Genomic DNA, 12,141 nt, shown 5'->3' with positions numbered 1-12,141 from the left:
ACGTAAAATTCATGGGCTACATCTACACTAGAAGCATCTGTCCACAGAAGTTACTGTCGGAAGAGATGTTTTGACAAAACTTCTATTGACAGATCGCATTTATACATAAAAGCAGATGGATCTTTTGATCCATTCTGTCAACAAAAGGACCCCCCCCCATAGCATCTGCACAGCTTTTTTATCAACAGTTTCTGTTGACAAAACACATTTGTGTGTGTAGACGCTCTGCAAGTTTTGTCTACAAAACTCTCTAATGTGAATGTAGCCATGCAAGATAGCGAGTGATGGTCATCCAAGAGTCCTACAATAAAATAGTATAAAGAGGCTGATACATTCAGCTTTCTCTGAAAGCCCCATTGGTGCTGTCAGGGCAGCCATAATCAGGGGAGTCCATGGTAGTGTATATCCACTAGAGTTGTGTTGCAAGCCAGCCAGGAGTGGGGCAGGCAATCCAATGCCAGAGGAGATGGCCCTGGTTCCTTGGAGATTTGGGGGTCTAGGTTTGGTTTAAAAATCGATTCTGTTATCTATTCTGTGAGTTGTGGGAGACGTCATCCCTGTGATAGGACAATTGAGAACTCAGAGGGGAAAGCTCAGTGGGAGCTCCTCCTACAGAAAAGATCTCCTCCTGCAGGCTTTATCCTGGGACAGGATGAGCCAGGCCCTTATTCATTTTGGGTATGTCTACACTACAGAATTATTCAGAAATAGCCTATTCCACCATTATTATTCCAAAAGAAGCTATTCCAGAATGGCTACATCTACACGTGAAGCCAACATCGAAATAGCTTATTTCGATGTATTTCGATGAATAACGTCTACACGTCCTCCAGGGCTGGCAACGTCGATGTTCAACTTCGACGTTGCGCGGCACCACATCGAAATAGGTGCTGCGAGGGTACGTCTACACGCCAAAGTAGCACACATCGAAATAAGGGTGCCAGGCACAGCTGCAGACAGGGTCACAGGGCGGACTCAACAGCAAGCCGCTCCCTTAAAGGGCCCCTCCCAGACACAGTTGCACTAAACAACACAAGATCCACAGAGCCGACAACTGGTTGCAGACCCTGTGCCTGCAGCATGGATCCCCAGCTGCCGCAGCAGCAGCCAGAAGCCCTGGGCTAAGGGCTGCTGCCCATGGTGACCATAGAGCCCCGCAGGGGCTGGAGAGAGAGCATCTCTCAACCCCCCAGCTGATGGCCGCCATGGAGGACCTGGCAATTTCGACGTTGCGGGATGCGGATCGTCTACACGGTCCCTACTTCGACGTTCAACGTCGAAGTAGGGCGCTATTCCGATCCCCTCATGAGGTTAGCGACTTCCACGTCTCGCCGCCTAACGTCGAAGTTAACTTCGAAATAGCGCCCGACGCGTGTAGCCGCGACGGGCGCTATTTCGAAGTTAGTGCTGCTACTTCGAAGTAGCGTGTACGTGTAGACACAGCTAATGTGTCCACACTGCAGAAAAGCCCCAAAATAAGCAAAACCTATTCCGAAATAGTGTTTCAACACACACTTAGAACCTGTTTTAAATTAGAGCCCCTGAAATTTGTGCTTCCAGGGGCTCTAATCCAAAATAGTATGTCTATACAGCAGCTTTATTTCAGAATAAGCTATTTTAAAATAGCTTATTTTGAAATAAACCTTATTCTCTGTCTACACAGCCCCGTTCCAAAATATCTGTTTCAGAATAGGCATTACTCCTTGCAGAATGTGGTTTATCAAATTCGAAATAAAGTGTTGTATAGATGCTTGCAAAGTTATTTCCAAATACTGACCATTATTTTAAAATAACTTTACTGCATAGACACACCCTTTTAGTCCTTGAGTTCAGTGACAGTACATTAATTTTCACTGCATGTGCACACATGAAAAATTATCATAATCGAAAAATTATCATAATCAAAAAATTATTTCTAGCGTGGTGCAAGCAGCTGATCTGCAGAAGGTCACTCAGGAATATGAAAGTAATATAATACACATGTGTGGCCAGCCTCACAAGCACTAAAATAAACAGACCTGTAATATTTTTATTTGTATTAAAGTCTGGGAAAATTATTCATATTTTGAGAGAGTGGCTTCAAGGGACACTCCCAGGGCTAATTTAATCCAAAATATAGGTGTTTGGGAAAACAAGCTTTTATAAAATCGAAAATGAAATGTCCGTAGTCTATCCAATAGAAAACAATGACAGTAATCTTTAAAAAACCTTGTGCTGCACTTGTCAGTAGCACAGAAAAAAACTGAGATGAAACAGAAATGTTGCTGAAGCTGATTAAATTGTTCTCGTTGCGCAGAATTAGAGGACTGCAAAAAGCCATATAAAAAAAGAAACCAAAAATGAAACAAACATAAACTAACTTCAACCTTTGAGCATCAGAAAAGTAAATTAGATTTATAGTATTTTATTACTAAGTATTGTGCATATTGGTAATCTAAGGCACTATCAGTAATATAAGTAACATTCTTTTAAAACATTAACATGTACTTTTAATGCTCATTGACCATCTCTACACGGGAAGCCTTTGTTTACAGATGTCACTGTGGGTGCATCTACAGTTGCATTCCTCTTTTGAAAGAGGCATGCAAATGAGGGAAATAAAATGCAAATGATGTGCATATTTGCATATTTGCCCCCTCATTTGCATATTCTTATTTCGAAAGAAAACCAGAGTAGACAGTGCTCTTTGAAAGTAAACCTCATCTTTGAGAGAATCCTTCTTCCTACTAAATAAAGGGAAGAAGAATTCTTTCGAAGATGGGGTTTACTTTTGAAAGAGCAGCGTCTACACTGGTTTTCTTCTTTTGAAAGAAGGTCTTTCAAACTAAGAATATGCGATTGAGGGACAAATATGCAAATATGCACATCATTTGCATTTTCAATTTCCCTCATTTGTATACCTCTTTCAAAAGAGGAATGCAAGTGTAGACACACTGGCTGGGTCTACACAAGCCCCTTCCTTTCGGAAGGGGCATGTTAATGAGCGGGTTCAAAAGATGCTAATGAGGTGCTTCCATGAATATGCAGCACCTCATTAGCCTAATGGCGGCTGCAGCGATTCGAAAGTGCGGCTTTTCGAATTGTGTGCTGCCTGTGGAGACAGGACCTTCCAAAAGCACCTCCCAGTTTTCGAAAGCCCCTTCTTCTTAACACCAGATAGGAAGAAGGGGCTTTCAAAAACTGGGGGGGTCTGTTCGGAAGGTCTCATCTCCACGGGCAGCACACGATTCGAAAAGCCGCACTTTCAAATCACCGTGGCCGCCATTAGGCTAATGAGGTGCTGCATATTCATTGCAGTGCCTCATGAGCATCTTTCGAACCTGCTCATTAACATGTCCCTTCTGAAAGGAAGGGGCTCGTGTAGACACAGGGACCCTGTTGGAAGAACAACAAGAAGTCCTATGGCACCTTATAGAGTAACAGATATTTTGGAGCATAAGCTTTCGTGGCCAAAGACCCGCTTCATCAGATGCATGAGTTGGTGGGGGGCAGGTTTCAGAGGAGGATTTAAAGAGGGAGTCTCAGTCAAGGGAAGGGCCAGAGTTGACAATGTCTGTTCAGTCATGGAGGATGTGGTCCATTATCAGCTGTTAATGTGGAGTTGTGAACATCAAAAGCAGAGAAACTGCTTGTGTAATGGGCCAACCACTCTCAGACTCTTTACAGTCCTTGGCTAAAGGAGTCAAATTTGCAAATGAATTGCAGCTCTGAAATTTCTCTTTGCAGTTTATTTTTGAAGGTTTTTTGTTGTAGGACTGCTACTTTTAAATCTGTTACTGAGTGTCCAGGGAGATTGAAGTGTTCAAATACAGGTTTTTGTATGTTACAGTTCCTCATGTCTGATTTATGTCCATTTATTCTCTTACGTAGAGACTGTCCAGTTTGGCCAATGTAAATTGCAGTGGGGCATTGCTGGCACATGATGGCATATATTACATTAATAGATGTGCAGGTTAAAGAGCCCCTGATGGTGTGGTTGATGTTAGGTCCTGTGATGATATTGACTGGTCTGCCTCCCAAGATCTGAGAGAGTGAAGGATTGTTGTCCACGATAGGTTGTAGATCACTGATGATGTGCTGGAGAGGCTTTAGCTTGGGGGCTGTATGTGTTGGCCAGTGGCGTTCTCTTGTTTTCTTTTTCGGGCCTGTCTTGTAGCAGGTGACTTCTGGGTACTGTTGGAAGAGATTTCCCTTCAGAACCTCTGTTGACAGATTGTGTCTATACACAAAAGTGGATCAAAACAGTGATATACTCACTCAACAGAGTGGCCATGTGATCCAGCTGCTCTGTCAACAGAACCGACCTCATAACCCTGGAAGGTAGGTGCTCATGGAGCAAAAGCCCTTCCAGGACCCTGGCCCTGCGTGCCCTTCAGGGGCCCAGCCCATCCCATGCTTGCCAACCTCCCTGAGGAAAAACAAAGCTGCTGCAGGGCTCTCTTGCCCTTTGAGAGAGATCCAGGCCTTTCCAAACTGCTGACACGCCAGAGCAGCCCCTGAGCTTGCCCTGGACGGAGGACCAGCTCATGCTGGCTCTGCCATTGGTGATCATCAGTCTGTTCCACTGCATCTGGGGGGATGACCTTGACAGTCAGCCTGCACAGCAGGCCCACAGCATCACAGTGCCCCAGCCTCCCTCACCCTCTTGGGTGCCCAGGTGGGTCTGGCTGTACCCCACTAGCACTAATTGGTAGGACCTGCAGGTCATGGGGCAATGGAGCAACCAGCAATGGACCAAGAGTTTCAGGATGCACAAGGAGACCTGCCTCAATTTGTGCAACTGGCTTGCCCCTGCCCTCTGAAACAACACCAACATGGGGACCGCCATCCCCATCAAGAAGTGGGTTGTGATCACCCTGTGGAAGCTGGCCACCCCGATAGCTATTGCACTGTGGGCCACCAATTTGGCATCAGGAAGTCGACCGTTGGGGCCATATTAATGCAGATAATAGTAACAGAGAAGTAGTTGTGTTAGTCTGTACTCCAACAAAACAAAGCAGCAGAAATGTAGTACTCTAAAGACTAACAAAATGATTTATTTGGTGATGGGCTTTCATGGGACAGACCTACTTCTTCAGATCTATCCCATTTCTAATACAGACTGACATTTATAAGTACAAAGGACCACAAAGAAAAAAAAATTGACAAATCAAATAGGAAAACTGGCAAATCAAATAGGATAGAAGGAAGGGGGCGAGAGGTGGGGGGATGTTAATTCTCCTGTCTGAGATAATTATGAGCATCAAAGGAAGGGAAGCAGTCCTTGTAATGTGTGAGGTAGTTGATGTCTCTATTCATACCACATGTTAATGTGTCGAATTTGAATATACACTCTAACTCAATAATCTCTTGCTCTAATCTGTTAAATTTTCTATGTTGCAGGACACAAATGCTCAGGTCTTTAACAGAATGGCCCACTCCATTGAAGTGTTTGCTGACCAGCTTATGTGTATTGAGTTATGTGCCAGCAATGCCCTGACGCTATGTACATTGGACAGACTGGGCAAAACCCTCACCAAAGAATAAATGGACAGAGAGTAGACATCAAGAAACTCAATACACATATGCTGGTCAGTGAACGCTTCAATAGAGTGGGCCATTCTGTTAAAGACTTCTCATCTCTCACCCCCTTCCTTCTATCTTATTTGATTTGTCAGTTTTTACTGCATTTTTTTTTTGATCCTCTGTACTTATAAATGTCAGTCTGTATTGGAAATGAGATTGATCTGAAGAAGCGGGTCTGTCCCACAAAAGCTCATCACCAAATAAATCATTTTGCTAGCCTTTAAAGTGCTGCATTTCTGCTTTTTAACGCAGGTAAGGCACCCTCAGGCCCTGCATGTGGGCAGGGGAAGAGGGGGAGGGGGACAGAGAGGGGAAAGAGGGGTAACAGAGGGGGGAGAGGGGATAGGAAGGGAGAGGGTGAGGGAGGAAGGGGGCAGAGGGGAGGGGGGCTGATGGATGTGGGGCTCGCCTAAGCCCAGGGGTGCTATCCCCCTGGATCCTCATGGGCATGTCCAGTCTCCTCCCTCTGTGGGTGGTGTGTGCCATCAACACTATTCTGCAGCAGAGGCTCATCTGGATCAGTGACATGGATGCCCTGGTGGTTTGCTTTGAATGCTTCAGCTTCCCTAATTGCTTTGGGGTGCTGGACAGGACTCAGATCCCCATCTGGGCCCTGGACCTGAGGGCCACACACTACATAAATAGGAAGGCCTACCCCTCCATGGTCATACAGGCCCTGGTGTACCACAGAAGAAAATTCTTTGACATCTACACTGGGTGGTCAGGCTAAAGTCACAACACAAGGGTGTTCTGGAACGCCAGCTTGTTCTGGAGGATGGAGGCGGTCACCTGTGTCCCCTGCCGGGAGCTGGCCTTCAGGAACACTCAGATGCCCCTGTGCACAGTAGGGGATGTGGCTTACCCACTCCTACCATGGAAAATGAGGCGCTACACCAGGCACCTGGATTCCACCCAGGACCTTTTTAATGCCCGGCTGACATGGGCATGGAACCCAGTGGAGCTTGCCTTCGGGCACTTAAAGGGGAGGTTCCGGTGCCTCCTGAATCAGCTGAATGTGGGGAAGCAGAATGTCCCCCATGTGGTGGGTGCCTGTTGTGCCCTACATAACCTGTTGGAGCAGAAGGGGGAAGACTTCCCGAGGGGTGGGTGCCAGAGGAAGGAGGCCCTACGAGCAGCCAGGCACTGCACACAGCCACCAAGTGCATGCCGAAGGGGTGCACATCTGGGAGGCTTTGCAGGGATACCTTGCCCACGGCCATCAATAACCCATCACAGGTCATCACCAGTGGCTGCTCTGGGCCCGCAGCCCTTCCCCCTCTCCACCACCACCCATCCTGTCCTCCCAAGCTCCTGACCCTCATGCCACAAGGAGGGATGTGGGTGGGGTCTTTCAAGAACTCCCTTTACTTCTGGTAATAAAAATGTGTACATAACTAAGCATAACTCTTTACAATTCTAAAATATACCTTTGTGTAAAAATAAACATTTGCCTTTGACCTATATACACAAATACTGCATGCCTAACTACCTTGGGAGGGGCATCTGAACTGGGAGGAGGGCATTACTAGAGGGAGGGAGTAGATGGCTGCGAGCCAAGCTGACCATGGGATCCCTGTCCGCACCACATCCAGGGTACCCCTCAGGACAGGGATGGGGCCAGGATCATAGGGCAGTATAGATGCGGAGGCTGTTGTAGGGTCAGGCTTGGCAAAAGGAGAAGGGTGGGCAGGGAGAGTGGCAGGGCTTGGAGGGCAGGGGCACAAGCCATGTCCGCTGCCCACCGCAGGGCCTGCAGGAGCAACTGGGGCATGGGCTCAGGGGGAGTAGGGGCAGGAGAGGGGACATCAGTGGCAGGAGGCTGTGGGGGCAGCTCGGGCCATGGGTGCTGCACCCCTGGCCAGCCAGGCATCCATGAGGTCGAAGGCGTGATCAGCCCTGACCAGCCACTGGTCCAGGGCCTGTGCCCAGTCCTGGTGCTATGCCTCCTTCCGTCGCAGCCACTCCCCGAGTGAACTCTGTGGATGGCAGCCCCCACCTCAGATTGGCTATCCTTGTCCGGGTCACCATGGACCTTTGGGCCACAGGCATGCCTCTGTGTTGGTGGGGTGCTCTCCCTCAGTGGTGCTGTCCTGGCTCCACCAGCTCTGGCTCCTCCCTGGGGCTGACTGGCTGTGTGGTAGGGCTGGTCTGGCCCTCAGACAGTGCAGCTGTAAGGAGGAAAGAGAGGATGGTGAGTCCTTCCCTCAGCACAGCCCTCGAGGCCTCACCCCGTGCAAGTGGCAGCCCCCACCCTCAGGCCATGGGTTGGATCTTTCTGGTGCGTGCACGCCTGTGCCTTCTGAACAGCAGGCCCTACCACACACGGCCACTGTGGTGTCACAGAGATCAGCTTGACCACAGCCCTTTGTCAGGCCAGCCTGAGGGGCTAGTGCCCTAGAGGTGGGGACTGGCTGTGGAGGGTTGTGGGTTCAATCATTGAGGGGGCCATTGAGGGATCTGGGGCAAATAGATTGGGGGGTTGGGAAAAAGCAGATGGTGCTTAGTCTTGTCAAGAGGGCAGTGGACTGGACTCGGTGACCTTCTGCAGTCCCTGCCAGTTTTATGAGATATGTATCTCAATATATTATATTTTAACTATGAAAGAGTTCAGCAGCAAATATAACAGAATAACGAGACTGCTTTTAAATCAATAGTTTAAAGGAAATAGCTGTGCAAGAACAATGACTTTTGAAACACAGTTGATCTTGACAGCAGCTCAGATCCCTGATATTTCAGCCTTGTTCATTTGTCAGCATAAAGGCAAGCTAAAGTCTTGTGGGATTAAGCAGACTCCATGGTTAAAATATAGTTTGACAGTTCTTGTGTGCATTTGACAAGTTTACACAAAAAATATATTGGTATTCTTTTCAGCTATGAAGGAATATATGTTTCCAAGAAAGGCTGCAGCCAGTTATTTGAATTTAAACTTTAATCTGTGTTGCCCTGGTACCTTCAAAGAACTGTAACCATAAGTTGTTAGGCTTTTCATCGTTCAGTGCTTCTTCAATGCACATGGTAACAATATCATATCACAAACATTTGGCAATAAAATGTTAAATATTTGGAAACTATTTTTCAGTTTGTCTAAATTTGTAAAGAGAAATGAGCTATTTATTTTTCCTTTTTAAAATTAATAAGGTGTTTAAAATGGCTCACAGCCATCTAATACTTGGTGTGAACACTTCTGAAGTATTGGACTTATTTGAGATAGTGTGACTTTTCTTTTTTGCAATAAGTAGTCAATGGGTTGAAGAATATGAGGTTTTTAATGTTGAATACATGCAGGGGTGAAACCTACTTTAAGAGATCTCTGGTTTAACTCTACCTCCCATTGATTGTGAAATAGTATTTCCAAAAGCTTATCCAGCTTTTGTCCATGTAAGCCATCTCAAAGTTAATTTTGCTACATGAGTTATATATTATTCACCTAACTATAACAGCAACGAAGGGTCCTGTGGCACCTTATAGACTAACAGAAAAGTTTTGAGCATGAGCTTTCGTGAGCACAGACTCACTTCATCAGATGCATCTGAAGAAGTGAGTCTGTGCTCACGAAAGCTCATGCTCAAAACTTTTCTGTTAGTCTATAAGGTGCCACAGGACCCTTCGTTGCTGTTACAGATCCAGACTAACACAGCTACCCCTCCAATACTTGTCACCTAACTATGTATTTTAGAGAGTTTGTCTGTTTGATCAAGAACTCCGCCTAAACTTAAGAGCTAGGACCACCAAATGGAGTATACAGCTTCCTCTTGCTATAGTTTAAGGAAAGGGAAGGATTTGGTTGTGCTAGTAAAACAGGATGTGCCTGGAATGGGATTGCTTCTCATAAAACCAGACAGAAAAGAGGCAGAGTCACCAGATCAGGTACAGTCCTCAAAACTGACATAACTGAGCAAAAGTTGAAGGAGACTGAACCAAGATGAGCCAGAAAAATAGAATGAACTGGAATAGGATGGTTTTTAATAAACCTTACAGAAGAGACACCATGGAGAAATTTGGAGTAGTGCTGTTTGGCACAGATAAATCAATGCTTAAGGTGTGAAAACTAAAAGAAAATGTTTTTGGAAACCAAACAGGCTACAGTTACACTACAGCACTCTGTTGACAGAAGTCACTGTTGGAAGAGATTTCCCAACAAAACTTTTGTCAGTTGAGTGCAGCCACATACAAAAGCCAGTTGGGAGAGGGCTCAGCTCTGTCAAACAGAGCAGCCCGACTGTCTGGCTGCTCTCTCAACAAAACAGGCATCTGGAAACACAGCAGACAGGGCTGCCCACTGTTCTGGATGCCCAGTCTGTTGAGAGAAGATTCCCCCAGACTGTCCACACAGCTTTTTTGATGACAGATTCTGTCAACAGTAGCATTATGCCTCATGGCTGAGAAGCAGAATGCTGCCAGTGAAAGTGCTGAGTTTTGTCGACAACCTATCAACAAAACACATTTTGTGTGTGGACGTTCCACCAGTTTTGTTGACAAAATAAGGGTTTTATCAGCAAAACTCGCTTGTGTAACCATAGCCATTGACTATGACCCTTTTTTCTTAAAACATAGCAAATGATAAGAGTTTACAGGGTTTAAGAAAAAATTACACTTGACAGAATTCCCATTTAAAAACAATTACTAAAAAAATTAAATTGAGAAATGTTAACAATCCCTTTTTAAAAATTGAAAATAAAAATTAACATAACAAAATAACACTGTTTTTGAAAAATACAATCATTTAAATAAAGCACGTACATTTTCCTTTTATTTAAAAAAATAATTGCATTAAGGACCTGAGCAACACCAAGTAAATCTGCTAGTTATCCATCTACTATATATTAAAGCAGTGGTTCTTAACCTTTACTGTGTCCTGCACCCCTTTGGTTCTCAAAATATGTTCTTGCACCCCTTATCAAAAATCAAGTATGTTCTTGCAGTCCTTATCAAAAATAAAAAATGGAGATCAGGGGGTCTATACACTTTTAAGTGCATATTAAATATATGTAAAATAGTTGTATGTTATTACTCACCACAATTAATAGTGGAGTAGGCATACAAAAATACACAAGTACTGCCCAGAGATGTTGCGGAGTTTTGCTGTGGAAGTAAACTGTAATTGATGCGCTAACAGTTAGTGGCTAACTGAATTCAAATAAAGCTGTTGTGCTGTCACATCATCATCCGCGCATGCATCAAGAAATACCCCGCAATGTGGCGATACACTGTATTATGTAGCAAGATAATTTCACTACAGTTAGCTTAAAAACCTGAAAATAAATTTTTGGTTTGTATATTAGAGTAATTGTCAAAAATGTATAATTTTAATAAAAGCATAGGTTTGGTGAAACAAAGTAGTTGTACTTATGTGTCTGTGCTTAATTTGTGTTTGACCATTTACCTTCTGAAAATATCTGGCACGTCTTTCACCCCCAGAGAGGGCATCACACACCCCCAGGGGGTGTGTGCACCTCAGGTTAAGAACCGCTGTATTAAAGTGTGTGTGTCTGTCAGTCTGTCTGTGCTATGTTTGTTCAAGAACTCCTCTTAAACTGTAAGAGCTACGACCACGAAATTTGGTGTGCAGCTTCCTCTTACCCTAACTTAAACCAAAGTCAGGGTTTGCTTGTGCCTGGAAAGTTGGAAATGCCTAAAATCCCAGGATTTCCCAGAACACAGAAAGGAAAGGACACCAACAGGAGGAATGACATACTTCAAACTCACCACTGGGTGCAGTGAGTGCACTGAACAGCCATACCACAGAGTAACCAAACAGGGAAGCCACACCAGGAAAACAGTGGTCATGTGGAGATGGGGCTCCTCCTGACCCTTTGGCCTCTGGATGAGAAAGTGCCCCTCTACACCCCACGGGGCCCACTGACATGCTGAGGCTGGGAAACCCATTCCTGTTCAGCCCACCCCCACTAAGATCTTGCTGGGGCTGGGGAAAGCAGCCCATCCCTGGCCACCCACACCTGCCACTCTGGCCTCCCACTCCGCCTGCTGCCCCAGCTGGGGCTGGGCACAAAAGCTGTGGCCCTGGCCTCCTGGCCCCAACTCTGCCATTCTGGCCAGGGTGGGGGAAAAGAGCCACAGCCTGGCCTCCTCACCTGTCCTCCCCAGAGCTCAGACTGCCCCCCAATCCCATTCGCTTCTGGGGTCAGACCCAGCACTGTGGTCTGTCCCCCTCACCCAGCTCACCCTAGGGCTGGAACCAGCATCATGGCCTGCCCCTCTCCCCCACTCACCCTGGGGCCAGACCCAACACTATGCCCCCTACCACCAACAACCTTTCCTGGAGCTCAAGCCAGTCCCAGCTCTGTGGCCTGTCCAGGGCCTCCCCCGCCCCCACCCCAGAGCTCAGATTGGGGATGGGGAAAGCAACCCAGCTCCAGACCGCCAGCTCATGCCAGGACCACCTCAGTCCAGCCCAGACCCTCCCCCGGAATCTCAGGCCAGTGGGCCAGAAGCCAGGGCCTGATCTTTACTTTCTGTAACACTTTCTGGTGGCCTTTGCCTAGTGATCTCCTTACATCCTGTAAGATAGCACAGCAGCAGGTCTCAGTACTGCTTGTTGCCATGTCAATATCCAGC

The 12,141-nt window shown here is 46.3% G+C and overlaps 1 protein-coding gene across 6 annotated transcripts in view; it reads left to right on the top strand.

Moving 5' to 3' along the window:
• Positions 1 to 12,141, top strand: part of TMEM117 (transmembrane protein 117) — a 375,771-nt gene that overhangs the window by 211,731 nt on the left and 151,899 nt on the right. The gene's annotated exons all lie outside the window — the stretch shown is intronic.

The sequence above is a fragment of the Carettochelys insculpta genome, chromosome 1 (assembly GCF_033958435.1).
Source record: "Carettochelys insculpta isolate YL-2023 chromosome 1, ASM3395843v1, whole genome shotgun sequence".
NCBI classification, from domain to species: domain Eukaryota; kingdom Metazoa; phylum Chordata; order Testudines; family Carettochelyidae; genus Carettochelys; species Carettochelys insculpta.
Note: the sequence above shows the minus strand (reverse complement) of the source record. Positions and strands in the feature narration are given on the sequence as shown.